This window comes from Tachypleus tridentatus, unplaced genomic scaffold (genome assembly GCF_004210375.1).
Source record: "Tachypleus tridentatus isolate NWPU-2018 unplaced genomic scaffold, ASM421037v1 Hic_cluster_2, whole genome shotgun sequence".
Lineage (NCBI taxonomy): Eukaryota > Metazoa > Arthropoda > Merostomata > Xiphosura > Limulidae > Tachypleus > Tachypleus tridentatus.
Window position 1 is genome coordinate 24788444 of NW_027467782.1, and position 17646 is coordinate 24806089.

The following is a 17646-nucleotide window of genomic DNA, read 5'->3' on the forward strand; positions in this document are numbered from 1 at the left end:
CATTACATTCAGTAGTTAATCCATGAGAAACAAATAAATATATTCACCTTATAATTACACATTCCAGTAATTAATCCATGAGACAAATAAATATATTCACCTTATAATTACACATTCCAGTAGTTAATCCATGAGAAACAAATACATATATTCACCTTATAATTACACATTTCAGTAGTTAATCCATAAGAAACAAATAAACATAGTCACCTTATAATTACACATTCCAGTAGTTAATCCATAAGAAACAAATAAATATATTCACCTTATAATTACACATTCCAGTAATTAATCCATGAGAAACAAATATATTCAACTTATAAATACACATTCCAGTAGTTAATCCATAAGAAACAAATAAATATATTCACCTTATAATTACACATTCCAGTAATTAATCCATAAGAAACAAATAAATATATTCACCTTATAATTACACATTCCAGTAATTAATCCATAAGAAACAAATAAATATATTCACCTTATAATTATACATTCCAGTAGTTAATCCATATGAAACAAATAAACATAGTCACCTTATAATTACACATTCCAGTAGTTAATCCATAAGAAACAAATAAATATATTCACCTTATAATTACACATTTCAGTAGTTAATCCATGAGAAACAAATAAATATATTCACCTTATAATTACACATTTCAGTAGTTAATCCATAAGAAACAAATAAACATAGTCACCTTATAATTACACATTCCAGTAGTTAATCCTATAAGACAAATAAACATATTCACCTTATAATTACATTCCAGTAGTTAATCCATGAAACAAATAAATATATTCACCTTATAATTACACATTTCAGTAGTTAATCCATAAGAAACAAATAAACATAGTCACCTATATACATTCCAGTAGTTAACCCATAAGAAACAAATAAACATATTCACCTTATAATTACACATTCCAGTAGTTAATCCATGAGAAACAAATAAATATATTCACCTTATAATTATACGTTCCAGTAGTTAATCCATAAGAAACAAATAAACATATTCACCTTATAATACATTCCAGTAGTTAATTCATGAGAAACAAATAAATATATTCACCTTATATACATTCCAGTAGTTAATCCATAAGAAACAAATAAACATATTCACCTAATAATTACATTCCAGTAGTTAATTCATGAAAAAAACATATATTCACCTTATAATTACACATTCCAGTAGTTAATCCATATGAAACAAATAAATATATTCACCTTATAATTACACATTTCAGTAATAATCCATAAGAAACAAATAAACATAGTCACCTTATAATTTACTCCAGTAGTTAATCCATAAGAAACAAATACATATATTCACCTTATAATTACACATTCCAGTAGTTAATCCATAATAAACAAATAAATATATTCACCTTATAAATACACATTCCAGTAGTTAATCCATAAGAAACAAATAAATATATTCACCTTATAATTACACATTCCAGTAGTTAATCCATAAGAAACAAAATAAATATATACACCTTATAATTAATATAAAGAAATATATTCACCTTATAATTACACATTTCAGTAGTTAATCCATGAGAAACAAATAAACATAGTCACCTTTTAATTACACATTCCAGTAGTTATAAGAAACAAATAAACATAGTCACCTTATAATTACACATTCCAGTAGTTAATCCATAAGAAACAAATAAACATATACACCTTATAATTACTCATTTCAGTAGTTAATCCATGAGAAACAAATAAATATATTCACCTTATAATTACACATTTCAGTAGTTAATCCATAAGAAACAAATAAACATAGTCACCTTTTAATTACACATTCCAGTAGTTAACCCATAAGAAACAAATAAACATATTCACCTTATAATTACACATTCCAGTAGTTAATCCATAAGAAACAAATAAATATATTCATTTTATAATTTTACATTCCAGTAGTTAATCCATAAGAAACAAATAAATATATTCACCTTATAATTACACATTCAGTAGTTAAACTGTTTATAGAACAAATTCACACCGTAATTAAACTATACAGGAGTTAATATATAAAACATTTATTCTGAGATTAAAACATTCTTATTTTATCCATACGAATTATACAAAAAATATGTTTATCCGGTAGATAAATAAAGTAGTGTTTAGTACAATAATTATATATAAAACTAATTTATCCGTTAGTGAAGCATGCTAATATTTATCCATAAGTGGTACAAAACACATGGTATGTATGTTAGAATCCATGATAAAACAAGATATCGTATGATTCAGAGTATATAAAGAAACAGTGTAATATAAATAATTAGGTGATTTAGTTCACTTATCCATGTATTTCACATTGATTTTTTTTACTTTTCCACCTTCCACTCCCATCTTTGCTCAATAAATTCTTTCGGTAGAGCAACAAATAATACTAGTTACCATATAAGACAATTGTATTGTGCAACGCTTAGGGTGTGGACAAATATATAATCAAACTATAGTTGGAAATCTAAAAAATAATCAGATAAATATACATGAAAATAAGATCTGATCGTTATAATTTTTTTCAAGCATTTTTAAAACTACCCAAGAACCCCTGTCCCCCCCTGTACCGGAAGTGTTGACTATAATGTGGCAGAAATAAAGTTAAAATTATGTTCCGTTGCAAAAACATTACGGTACTATAGCTGTATACACTTATGGTAGTTTAGGTTTCTCCATATGTACCACCAGATGACTCTTGTTGTTGCTTTATTGTCTTTAATTGAAACGTATTAAACGGATTTCGTTTGTTAAGCTCTTTTCTGCTTCAGACAGCATAAATATCGTCCAGAGATCATCCAAATGTTTAACAGAACAGCACATGAAAGCATGTCCTCATGTCTGTTATCATCATCCGATACTGACAATGTTTTGACAAAACAATAAAGAATAACATTATACATATATCCACCAAGTTTAATCTCATCATTTTAACTGAGTTATAGAGCAAAAATCAGTCGAGTCAACAGATGGGTATTTTTTTCTCGTGACTTGTTATGGTAACCCAAACGTTTTACGTTTGGTCATATTCCAAATATATAACAACTTTTGTCAAAATCCATTCAGTCGTTTTCGGCAATTCTGCAAACAAACAAACACACAGGAGTGAAAACATAATGACGGTGGCAGTAATAATGTCTGGAACCTGTTTCTGTGTAATGTTTTTTAAAAATGCTTCGCGTAATTGGGTGCAATACTAAAATAACTTAAGTGTTGTGCATCTTTGTGCAAAGCAAATGGTGATAACAACTGATTAAAACAAACTACCCACAGGTATTATACCTAAACGTCTCCTCAATACTGACCACAGCTAACTTAATATCCGGTTCTTGTGTTCTTATTTATAATGATTGGATACCCTCACCAAATGTGGTGTTGGATACCCTCACCAAATGTAGTGTTCCATAAGTTGGATACCCTCACTAAATGTGGTATTCCATAAGTTGAATCTCACTAAATGTAGTGTTCCATAAATTCCCTCACTAAAATGTAGTGTTCCATAAGTTGAACCCTCACCTGTATTCCATAAGTTGAATACCCTCACTAAATGTGTGTTCCATGTTGGATACCCCTCACCAAATGTGTAGTATCTCCATGTTGATTACCCTAAATGTGGTATTCCATGTTGTTGATAAATTCCCTCACTAAATGTGGTATTCCATAAGTTGATACCCTCACTAAATGGTATATTCCATGTTGGATAACCTCACTAAATGTAGTGTTCCATAAGTTGGAAACCCCCACTGTTGATGATGAAATCCTTTTATTTATTTTCCACATGCTCTTTCCACATCTTTGAAAGGTTTTCCACACCACATTTATTTGTAAAGTTCCACACACACTGAGAAGTGGATCTCTTTTACTTGAAAACAAATTAATGTCTTAGAATAACAGAATAATGTCATTTGTTGATGATTTGATGATGCCAAAATATAGTCAGTTTACCAAGAAGTAAGAGATAGCTCACCAGATAAATAGTTGTCCTGACTAGCTAAACAGTAGTACGTGTTATGGTATAGTTGACTTGGACTGAATATAGCAGTTGTAGTGTGCAGTTAATTGACATGGTTGATGCAGACTGGACATATAGCTGGACTGGAACTATAGCAGTTATGGTATGGTTGATTTGGGCTGAATATAGTAACTATAGTATGATTGATGGAGATTGGACATAGTAGTTATAGTATGGTTTAGTTGGACTGAACATAGCAGTTGGTGGTATGGTTGACTTGGACTAGATATAACAACTATAGTATGATTGACTTGGACTGGACATAGCACTTACGGTATGGTTGTCCTGGATATAAAAGCTACAATAACCTACTTTTATTTTAACTTAAATTGTTATAAAACTATTTTAATTTTCTTATATTTCACACAAAATGTCAACAAGTTATTCACTATTTATCAACAAATAAATTAATTTTTTTCACTTTGAAAACATATATTCAGAGAAGGGTTGGAATCATTTATTCAACTCTGACGAGACAGAATGCCCGTGGGCAAAAAAACAAGTAACAAAGCCACATCTACTAGCCAGAGGAAATCGAACCCCTGAGCGTTGTAAATCCGGAGACTTACCGCTGTACTAGCGGGGGGCACAAGTAACCTAATCAGCTCAACTGGGAGATAAGACTTTAAACGTTTTCTTATATTACGTTCTCATCAAACGTGTTTCTGTACTTTTTGTTTCCAAAAACATTTTGTGTTTTCTTCTTGTGGAAAAAAAAAACTACTTTATTAAATCTTCAAAATGGAAATTTCTGGGGATTTCTAACCTGTTTTCAAATGTTATGAAAATTCCTTTGACGTCTGAAGTCGAAAGGAGATTTCTGGAGCATGCGAATGTCAATGGCGGTGAATATTAACATCTCAACGAATACATCAATACGTTACTTTATGTCAGTTTAACGAATACATCAATACGTTACTTTAGGTTTAAAACAATACTCTCTTATCCCACTTTTTATTTGTAACGTATTATAATTTATTTCGAAGGAACCTCTGACTCATATGTCACGTATTACGATTTCAAATAGCCGGAAATATGAATATGAATTTATAAGTCCATTGGATGTCCACGTATATCACATTTATTATATTGTCCAACAAGACCGATCCACACAATTTTCTTCCTTAACATAAATATACAGCAATACACTTTAATAACAGTTAATACCAATATTGCAAATAATGATTTATATACAAGAGTTTTATAAACGATACTGAGTCTTCTATCTGATCTGTTACTGAATATTTTATCGACGATTCACAATGAGCGAATTAATCCTATGTTGAGGTACACTCGACTCTCGCAGTTTACAAGTTGCCTTTTCTCCAACGAAGATATCTAATATTCTAATACTAGTGTACGAAGTCAATTCTCTGAAATTGAACCGTTGATAATTTCTATAAACGATCCTGGTCAAATAACTGTAGTTTTCAATTAATAAGCTTTAACCATAATTATAGTTTCCGAGGTTTATTGTTTAATAACTGCAGCAATCCAACAATATTAAGCAGTCTCTTGGCATCTAGATTTAAAAAAGAATTCTCGAAAGTTCAGTTCGATGTAAAACATATATTGTTGATTCCTACACTCGAAGATCTCCTACGAATTTAGAGAATAAGTAGGACTTTTAATATGAGTATAACAATAAAAAATAAAATACATTTCTAAATAAATATACTTAATTAAAACAGAAATTGATAATTAAAAATATACATTACTGAATTCATTACAGTGTGTTTACCCAATTAATATAAATATTACGTACGTTACAAGAGCGATATGAATCATAAATGGTCGCTTTCAGTTAAAGACTTTGTTTAATATTACACATACATATACATAAATATTTGCAAATGTGTTTTTTAAAGAAGTTAAACAGAATTAACATATACATGTTGTTTTGACTAGTTAAGCCTGGTAAGAACAAGCTAGATATCGTGGAGGGTTACTTAGAATTTATATGATGGACGTTATTATTTGCTATTGCACAAAGGGCTATCTGTGCTCTGCTCACCACAGGTATTGAAACTAGTGATATAAGTGTGCATACATAGCACTGGGGAAGGGAATCATTTTTGAAGAACCCAGTAGAAGTGTTACAGATTTTAATTAGAGACAGACTTACTTCGTGAACAGTTAACAACCAGGAGACGAAATTAGCTCTAAGTTTTCATTAGTACATGTTGCTATTGCTCCTGTAGGGTTTTTCAAACTATCGGCAATTGAATTTGTAATTTTATGAATATTATTGAACGACCAGCTTAGATTTTAAACGTATTTCGCTGAAAATTATATATGTTTATCTCTTTCAACCGTCACATTTTCTTTGAAAATTTTCATTTCTTTTAATTTATGACTTAACTTGTCGTAGCATTAGATATTAAAATATTGCCCCTATCTATTGGCATAGTGTCATATCTGCAAATTGGCAAAGCTATCACTGCGTTTCCATACACGTGGGTAGAGCACAGATAGCCCACCGTGTACTACATGCGCTGTACAAGTAACTCTCAAATCCCAGTGTTCGGTTTAAAGGAATAATCCAAGAGGGTGCTGTTGACTAACTGCCTCTCTCTTTGTTTATAAACTCAAAATTAACATCACCTGTACCCAGACATTTTTTTTTTGTATAGCTGCGTGAAAATTCTAAAGAAAAAACTGTTAGTAAAAAATAATTGACTTTACCTACACATGGTAATAAATTTACAAATAACTTTTACCTTAGTCACGCATAATTTAAATCCAATAAGCCTAGAATTAATTTTGTTGTATTCATAACGAAAAACCACAAACATAGGCCTTTACGTAAAATATAAAATTAGGTAGACCTATGATGGTTTTCCTGTTTGTTTTTGAATTTCGCGCAAAGCTCAAGAGCTATCTGCGCTAGCGTCCCTAATTTAGCAGTGTTAGACTAGGAGGAAAGCAGCTAGTCATCACCACCCACCATCAACTTTGGGCTACTCTTTTAGCAACGAATAGTGGAATTGACCGTAACATTATAACACCCCTAGAGCGGAAAAGGCGAGCATGCCGGGCCAGTTTTCTATAAAACAGGCCATACGGAATGAGTCAATTTGCATACATTTATTAATTAGCAATAACTTTTTCCTAATAGCGACGTATTCATCCCTAAACTCTTCGTTCTAAATCAAAGTTAATGGTTATTGATCCAAAAAAATATTTTGAAACATCAGTTTTTTGGACTAAAACCAGCACAAGGTTTTAGTAGTAGGTCAATGGAAATGTCATTGCCTTGCATTACGGGATTTTATAAATTGGACCTGCAATCTAGAGTCTGATTTATGAACTGGTAGTTCATAGTTAGGTTGCTCTGAATTGTCTTTGAGCTATTTTGAAAACAACTGAAAGTTCGACATTATGATGTACTCGAACAATTTAAAAGTCCGGCATATCCAGGTGGCTAGAGTGATCGACTCGAAATCTGAGGATCGCGGGTTCGAATACCTATCACACCAAACACGCTCGCCCTTTCAGTCATGAGGAGTTATAATATTTTGATCAATTCCACTATTAGTTGGTAATAAAGTAGCCCACGAGTTGGTGGTAGTGAGGACTAATTGCCTTTCCTCTAGTGTTATGCTGCAAAATTAGGGACAGCTAGAACAGATAATCCTCGTGTAGCTTTCCACGAAAATTCAAAACAAACAAACAATCATTTATTCATTCTCTTCTTCAAGATGAAGGTAAAGGTTAAAATGTTAAAAGGTTAGATGTACAACATTTCCCTATTGTGGGTAAAAATACATAACTAATGTAAGACATTCTTATACAACAAATGGAAACACAGTCTAACATTCTACAAACATTCTTATACATCAATTACGACAAATGACTGGATATACCATATATCACAACAATCATTCTTAGACATCAATAAGACAAGAGAATAAATACACCATCTATCTTTCTATACCCATTCTTTACATCTATAAGACAAGAGACACTGGCTACGCCGTCTATCATTGTACACACATTCTTATAAATCTATAAGACAAGAGATTGGATACACCGTCTATCATTGTACACACATTCTTATACATCAGTAAGACAAGAGACTGGATACATAGTCTACCATTCACACACATTCTTACAAATCTATAAGTTAAGAGACTGAACACACCGTCTGGACACACACATTCTACACATAATTAAGACAAGAGACATTCTTGTTTAACAATAATAAAAAGAAACTGGATACATAGTCTACACATTCAACACACATTCTTACAAATCTATAAGTTAAGAGACTGAACACAATAATTCTAATAACAATAATAAAAAGAAACTGGATACATAGTCTACTACACACATTCTTACAAATCTATAAGTTAAGAGACTGAACACACCGTCTGGACAATAACACATTCTACACATAAATAGACAAGAGACATTCGTTTAACAATAAAAAGAGACTGGACGGCCTACACACACTTATACATCCATAAGACGAGATACTGGACACACCGTCCATCATTCTACACACATATTTATACATCTATAAGACACTGGATAGACCTCTATTTTTCTACACACACTTTCCTATACATCAATTAAGAAAAGAGACTGAGTCATAGTTTATCATTTACACACATTCTATACATGAATTAAAACAATTAACTGGATACACCGTCTATTCTTTTGACACACATTCTTATACATCAATAAGACAAGAATCTGGATACACTGTCTGTCATTCTACACACATTGTTATACATCAATAAGACAATTGACTGGATACACCGCCTATCAATACACATTTTAGACATCAATTAAGACAATTGACTGGATACACCATCTATCATTCTTTACACATTCTTAGACATCAATAACACAATAAACTGGATAAACCGTCTTTCATTCCACAACATTTTATACAACTATAATACAACAGACACTGGATACACCGTCTATCATTCTTCACACATTCTTAAACATCAATAAGATAAGAGACTGGGTAATCCGTCTATAATTCTATACACATTCTTATACATCAATAAGACGACAGACTGGATGCAACGTCTATCATTCTACACACATTCATTTTAATCAAGTTACAATTGACTGATACACCGTCTATCATTCTTACCACATTCTTAGACATCATAAGACAAGAAACTGGAAACACCGTCTATCATACATTTTTAACATCAAGAAGATAAGAGACTGGATGCATAATCATTCCGTACACATTCTATACATGAATTAAAACAATTGACTGGATACACCGTCTATCCTTTCACACACACATTTGTATACATCTATAAGACAAGAGTCTGGACACACCGTCTGAACACATTCTTACACATCTATAAGACAAGAGACACTGGATACAATTGCCCACCTATCATTCCAAACACATTTCTACATGAATAAAACAAGAGACTGGATATACCGTCTATCATTCTACACACAACCATACACCACACACAAATACACCAAGACTGGATAACTGTCTATCATTGTACACACATTCTTATACAACAGTAAGATAAAATATAATTACTGATTGAATGTTAAGTTTAAAATAAACTCACTAGTGAAAGGTAAACCTTATAATGTAAACTCACTTTTATTTTAATAAATAAGTTACTACTTTTATTTCTTTCCAAATGACGGAAATATATATAAAAGCACTAATTAGAGGCTACCAACTATTGTTTTTATTACTAACCACTTGCTAGTGAAGGATTTGGAGAAAATTCTGAACCTGTTTTGAATGTAACTTTCATTCATACAAGATTCGCTATTTATTACCAAGTAGATTTCTTATCTTCATCCGCTAGCAGAAAATAAAGTTGAGGTAACTGATTCCTCCGATAAAAAAAATAAGTGACTAAAATCTATGAGCTCGTGTACCAACTAGGAGTAGTAAGTGCGAGTATTTTGTCCATTTCATTTTGACTTTTTTTTTATGTTTTATCCAGCTGTTTGTGACAGACGTTTACCAGGACCCACAATGAACTAAAGCACGACAAAGTAGATATACCCCCTGCAGCAAATGTATATATCGCAAACCTAAAACTCCGGTTCGTTCTTCTCAAATTTGTCAGGTGTAGACGTGTCGCGCGCTAGATATAAATCCACGTGGTTGGAAGCTTCACAACTTGAGTAATCTTCGTTCTGATGCTTTCCACACATATCTGTGTTTGAACTTTTATTGTACACCGAAAAAAATATATATATATAATAATTGAATTGAAAACAGCAATTTTCTTTAAAGTAAAGAAAAAAATTCTCAAGAGCTTATCTTGTTAGGCTGTAGATTACATATTGCAGGTGGCGTTAACAGTGTGATTCTTGTTAGGCTGTAGATTCCATATTGCAGGTGGCGTTGTGTGATATCGGGTATGCTTTACACTATTAACTTTGAATTAGTGTTCTTAGACTGTCTTTTGTTTTGAAGTTACAAAGCTACACAATGGGCTATCTGTGCTCTGCCCACCGCGGGTATCGAAACGCGGTTTTAGCAGTATAAATCCCCAAACATACAGCTCTGCTGCTGGGGCTCTGAGTATGTTTTCTATCATTAATACAAAATAACAATAATTGAAGCTATCCGTAAAGAAGAATGTTATGTTCTTTCAATTTCTATTATACAATTTTCTAATTTTGAAAATCTATAAGAAACTAGATAAAAGATCGATCACGTGTTTAAACGTATAACTATATAACAATAGGTCCAATACTAATTTATTATGACAAGTATAATTATAATCACTAACCGGTTACCCGTGACGCCAGTGGTTAAAACCGCGTGTGACGTATTCATGACGTCATATCTGTACCCTGATGGATAAAAATAAAGGTCTCCGTGACAGGAAACGAAGGCGAAACTGAAAAATCATGATCCTATTGCAAATCCTCATCCAGACAAGATAAAAATTTCGCGAAGTTGTTGCACATCGCGTAAAAAAAAAGTGTTTCCAGTATCATATAACCAACAGTTCCATTACAGTATCATGCTTCTTCATCTTGTAAACGGTGTTCACACCATAACAGTTGATCATATATAAGTAGCGTTTCGACCACTACTTTATTTATTGTATTTTGTCGGCATGAAGATTCTGGAGAAATGCGTCGTCAGCGATGGATGTGGTAAATAAAGTGTGGTTGGAATGTTATTATACATTACTTTCATTTTAAGCTCCTTAATGTACTGGAAAAAGAACCTAATGTTAGAAACATAATAGGTCTAGTACTGATGTCTTTTGAGAAATACAATTATGAACAAAACGATTTTATTTCTTCGACAACCAGCCCCAGGTAACTAATGATAGATCGAACTTCACAAGAAATTGTATCATTAGAAATTATACTCATTACTTTTCTAGTACGTTATTTGTCTTATATATCTATTATCTGTTGAAAACACAAAAAATTACAGCTTTATAGTAACTATTTGTTTGTTTGAAGTTAAGCACAAAGCTCAAATTGTCATCTGTGCCCTGCCCAGCACCACGAATATCGAAAACCTGGGTTATATGTCATAACATATAACGCTTACAAAGAAACAAACAAATCTGGTTCAAAGGCGGAAGACTCGACATGTCGTCCTTACACTTGTGTTTTACAACCATTTAACTAGGTTTCATTATGAGTGGTGCCTAAACAATCTATCAAAAAACAAATAAATAAAAGTTTTAATGAACAAAGAATACTAAATATCATGCTAATAAATTTTAAATCATATTAGAAAGTACTTATCTGCCTGTTTGTTTATTGTGTAAAATAAGAAATTATGCATATGAATGAAAATACGTATGCATCCAAATTTATTAAATTTTAACGCGTAAAAGTAGTAGAGATTTACGATGAATTTCATTCATTTAAAACTGCAATAACTTAGTGTCATCTATCGGCTAATTTGAAAACTAAAAGTGTAAAGTGTAATTTAGTCCCAAAATTATGAATCGATCGATGAGAAATTACCATGTTTTGGTGTCGACTTTGAAGAAGAGAAAACTATTCGACCAATTTTTCACATAAACTTTGCATAAGTTTGTCCTTCGTTGATAAATACAATAAAAGTTTCAAAATACTGTTCATGAAAAGTGTTGATGGAAAGTCTTTCCAAAACATTATTGAGGCCAATTTCACTTTGATTGTTATTTCCACGGTAGAAATGGTTGTAAACATTTCCATGACATCTACGATACCCCAAATTTGAGAAGGAACAATAAATGTTACACAACCATTTCTTATTATTGTTATTGGTTAAGATTTGACCAATCATGTCTAAGTTTGTATTTGATCACTGAATGGTCTAAGCCAATGAAAGTGGCTACAATTAAAAGTATCTAATCGTTAACATCTCTCTCGTGATTCTAGTCTTTTGTGATTGGATGATTAAATTCTAACGTGATTGGATGATTGTATTCTAACGTGATTTGATGACTGTATTCTAACATGATTGGATGAGTGTATTCTAACGTGATTGGATGATTGTATTCTAACGTGATTGGATGTGTGTATTCTAACGTGATTGGTGGTGTATTCAACATGTGATGATTGTATTCTGACGTGATTGGATGTGTGTATTCTAACTTGATTGGATTATTGAATTCTAACGTTTTGGAACTTCCTTTTCCACCCCTGTACATTCAACATTAACTGCGTAATAATATGCAATTTTCACACTTTGCAATGTTGCACTTGTAATTTACACTAGGTAAATATAATTTTTGGATATTCTCCCATTATATTTTCAGACTAATACTAAAATTAGGTCTTTTGCGGGTTAATCACTTTAGAGAAGACAATGGGCTTTCATGAAAATATTTACCAATTTGAGAATAACTTATTTTCAAATCTAGATTTATCTGATGAGCACAAAACTCATTGTTCAAAAAATAGTAATTCTAAGTTATTGTTGAAAACTGTAATTCTAAGTTCTTAGCTGTAATTCTAAGTTAGCAGTTTTATTGTATTTTCGTTTGCCATATATTATTGTGAAGGTTAAGTTAGCCACTAATTTCTGTACGATCAAAGCCTAATTTTAGGGTTAGATATATACTTATATATTAAGTGAATGGAAACAACATATTTCTGTATTAAACAAAAGTATCAACACAGTATTTGAAGCTTACTACTTTAAAAATATTTATTTTAATTACATTTACTCGTTTCCTTAGCCTGAGGGTGGCGGGTCGAACCCAAGTCGCAAACGTGCTCGCTCTTTCAGCTGTGGATAGATTATAATGTGACAGTTAATCCCACTATTTGTTGGTAAAAGAGTAGCCCAAGAGTTGACGGTGGGTGGTGATGACTAGCTGCCTTCTTCTAGTCTTACACTGCTAAATTAGGGACGGCTAGCGCAGATAGCCCTCGAGTAGCTTTGCGCGAAATTCAGAGACAAACAAACCTTAACCTTTTCCTTCCTGGGAAAAAAAAAATGTACACTCGATGTACTTAAGCCTAAATGTTGAACTTAAAAGTATGAAAATATATAAGAATTATTAATTGGGTCATTTTACGGATTCTTAGTTATTTAGTTTCAAGAGTGCGCTGTGTAACTTCTAGTGACCCACAATTTCTTGTACCCTGGTTGATGACATCAAATGACATTTACCACAACCTTTTCTACGTAGTTCGATTGAAGATAGTTGAATCTTGATCACATTTGCTTTCAGTTATTCTTACAAAGCCATTCAACCATGTTTGTCTTCAGTCGGACACCAACGGTTGACAGACATATATTCCTATTGATTCTCACGTTTTATATACTGGTCTGTTGTTTTCAGATTAAATGTCGTGAAATTTAATTTTGCCTTTCACGCAGACAGTGGCATAATCAGTTGTTTCGGTTTGTTTTAAATACGTAAATGTTGGGAATGTTGTCGCGTGAGTGTAGGATATCCAGAAACAAAGCTAATCAGTTTGTTTTGTTTTTATAGCAAAGCCACATTAGACTATCTCCTGAGTTCACCGAATGGAATCGAACCCCTAGAGTTGTAAATCCGAAGATTTACCGCTGTGACAGCGGGGCCTACTAATCAATATAGGATTTGATGGTCTATTCCCTCCAGTAGTTTAGCAATAAGTCTGAGAGCTAACACTGATAAAACCAGAATTTGATATTTGTGGTCGGCACAATATAGATAGCCCATAATGTAGCTTCACTCTTAACAACAAATAAATTCATGCTCTATAAAGAAACAACCCAGAATAGATAATTTTTTAAACTCTGTAGATTAATACAGAAGTTTTGAAACATTTTAGGTAATTGCTCTAGTTTTATTTACAAAATGCCACAAAATTATTTAAATTCAGTGTAACAGTAACTATACAAATCTATGAATTTGGTTACTATTTCAACTATCTAGGAACGCAGACCAAAAATATTTTGCTTTTTTATTTATTCGTTTTGAATTTTCACGTAAAGCTACACGAGGGCTAACTAGCTGTCCCTAATTTAGTAGTGTAAGACTAGAGGAAAGGCAGCTAGTCATCACCACCCATCGCCAACTCTTACCTCTTTTTACTAACGATTAGTGGATTCATAGTCACATATAACATCACTACGGCTGAAAGGGCGATCATGTTTGGTGTGACGGAGATTCGGATCCCCGCCAAGTTACGAGCCACGCCATCTCGGCCATGCACCTTTATTTATTTATTTTGAATTTTGTCAATACAAAGTTACACAACGTAGGCGTACTCTCATTACTTCTAGTATTGAACGCCAGTTTGTTTGTTTTGAATTTCGCACAAAGCTACTACTAGAGCTGCTAGCTGTCCCTAATTTAGCAGTGAAAGACTAGAGGGAAGGCAGCTAGTCATCACCATCCACCACCAACTCTTGGGCTACTCTTTACCAACGAATAGTGGGATTGACCGTCACATTATAACGCCCCATGGCTGAAAGGGCGAGCATGTTTGGCGCGACCGGGATGCGAACTTAACACGCTTTATGCTGGCCCCAGTTTTGTCGTAACTATGTAAACTTACGGTTTAGTTTGAGTGTTTATTTATTTATTTTAACTTTGTAATAAAAAAAAATGTTACCAAAGTTCAGAGCTTTTGTTCTTTTGAACTATCGTTTTCTTAAGAGAAAAATAAATTATCCATTAAAAACAATCTCAACAAATGTTGTTACCAAAAGTTATACACATGTATAGAACTACGTTCCTGTGGCTCGGCTCTGAAACTCGCGTTGAGATCACTGCTATCGACACAACGTAGATTGTGCACCTTTTCGCTGTAAACAAATATACAGAACTCTTAAATTACTATTTCTACGTAAAACTAAAGACTTGTTCCCTTTTTCAATAATTCAAAAGAGATAAAATTAGTTAATAATATTTTAAGTTGAATATGTATTATTAAATAATATATGAAAAAAACAACCAATAACCATTATTTCTACTTTTAAACTGCAGCCACGATGTAATGATTACGAACAATATGATCCTTCTAACAATATGTCTTATTACGAATATTTTTTCGGGTACAAACCAAAGCACGTCTTAATTTCGCAACTGAACTGTATAGTTATTTTCCTGAACACCTAATATGAGTTATCAGTAATAAACAAGATGTTAAAATCAGATAAGGAGAATTACTTGTTACCTTAACCATCGTTTTTTTTATTGTTTAAGACTTTTTTTTTATTTTAATGGGAGTCTGAGAAATATGGGAAAGATTTTTATTAATTTCATTCTATTTTACTTTCACTAGATGACGCTACTATCGCCATAATTTCATTCACACCTTTGAAACCAACCTGTAAGGATACGAAACGCGGAAGATTAAGAAAGTAAGTAAAAGTTTGAAACAACATTTCAGCTTTAACGAAGTATTTTGACATTATTGAAAAATGTTTTTGTTTAGAAATAACATGTTGGTTAAAATAGAATAGGTGCCTTAAAGAAGATTAGTTATAATACTTTAGTAATATTATGTTTTTGTCATTGATAAAGCACAGTCTTACTACCACTGTGTTAGTGTTACGTACCGTTTCTAACTAGAAGTAAAGCTGTGTATTTAGAGAGCAACGCTGCGCCATTAATTTTTCATCATACGGATATAATACTATCCCAGACATTTTGTTAATTAAAACGCGACATCTTGGACTAGAACTATAAAATATACTGTTTTTATTGTGGAAGCATACAGTGAAAGTGGAGTTAGCGGGCTGGAAGTACGTTGTCCCTGGCGCCAACTCGCGTGTAATTATGAATAATTGTAAGCAGAGCGTAGCACGACTCAATTACTTTAACAGTTAAATTTATAACGTAGTTTAATATATAATACACAATTCTTTATATGCATGATGTTAAATACATTGCAAAATTACAAGCAGAATAATTGAATGGGGATGTCCAAATAACACGATTTAGAAGCACATAATAAAGCAAGAATATTTATAATACTATAATAAGCACAGTAAAATTTATTCATTACTGGTAACAAACAGTGTATTTAACATCATTGCAATACTATACAGGCACCAATGTATTATGACTAAAGTACAATATAAAACAAACTAAAAAACACTGTAATACTATAACAAGCACAGAATAATTATGAACACATTGTAATACTATAACAAGCACAGAATAATTATGAACACATTGTAATACTATAACAAGCACAGACTAATTATGAATACATTGTAATACTATAACAAGCACAGACTAATTATGGAATACATTTGTAATACTATAACAAGCACAGAATAATTATGAATACATTGTAATACTATAACAAGCACAGAATAATTATGAATACATTGTAATACTATAACAAGCACAGAATAATTATGAATACATTGTAATACTATAACAAGCACAGAATAATTATGAATACATTGTAATACTATAACAAGCACAGAATAATTATGAATACATTGTAATACTATAACAAGCACAGAATAATTATGAATACATTGTAATACTATAACAAGCACAGAATAATTATGAATACATTGTAATACTATAACAAGCACAGAATAATTATGAATACATTGTAATACTATAACAAGCACAGAATAATTATGAATACATTGTAATACTATAACAAGCACAGAATAATTATGAATACATTGTAATACTATAACAAGCACAGAATAATTATGAACACATTTGTAATACTATAACAAGCATGCAGAATAATTATGAACACATTGTAATACTATAACAAGCACAGAATAATTATGAACACATTGTAATACTATAACAAGCACAGAATAATTATGAACACATTGTAATACTATAACAAGCACAGAATAATTATGAACACATTGTAATACTATAACAAGCACAGAATAATTATGAACACATTGTAATACTATAACAAGCACAGACTAATTATGAATACATTGTAATACTATAACAAGCACAGAATAATTATGAATACATTGTAATACTATAACAAGCACAGAATAATTATGAATACATTGTAATACTATAACAAGCACAGACTAATTATCAATACATTGTAATACTATAACAAGCACAGAATAATTATGAATACATTGTAATACTATAACAAGCACAGAATAATTATGAACACATTGTAATACTATAACAAGCACAGAATAATTATGAATACATTGTAATACTATAACAAGCACAGAATAATTATGAATACA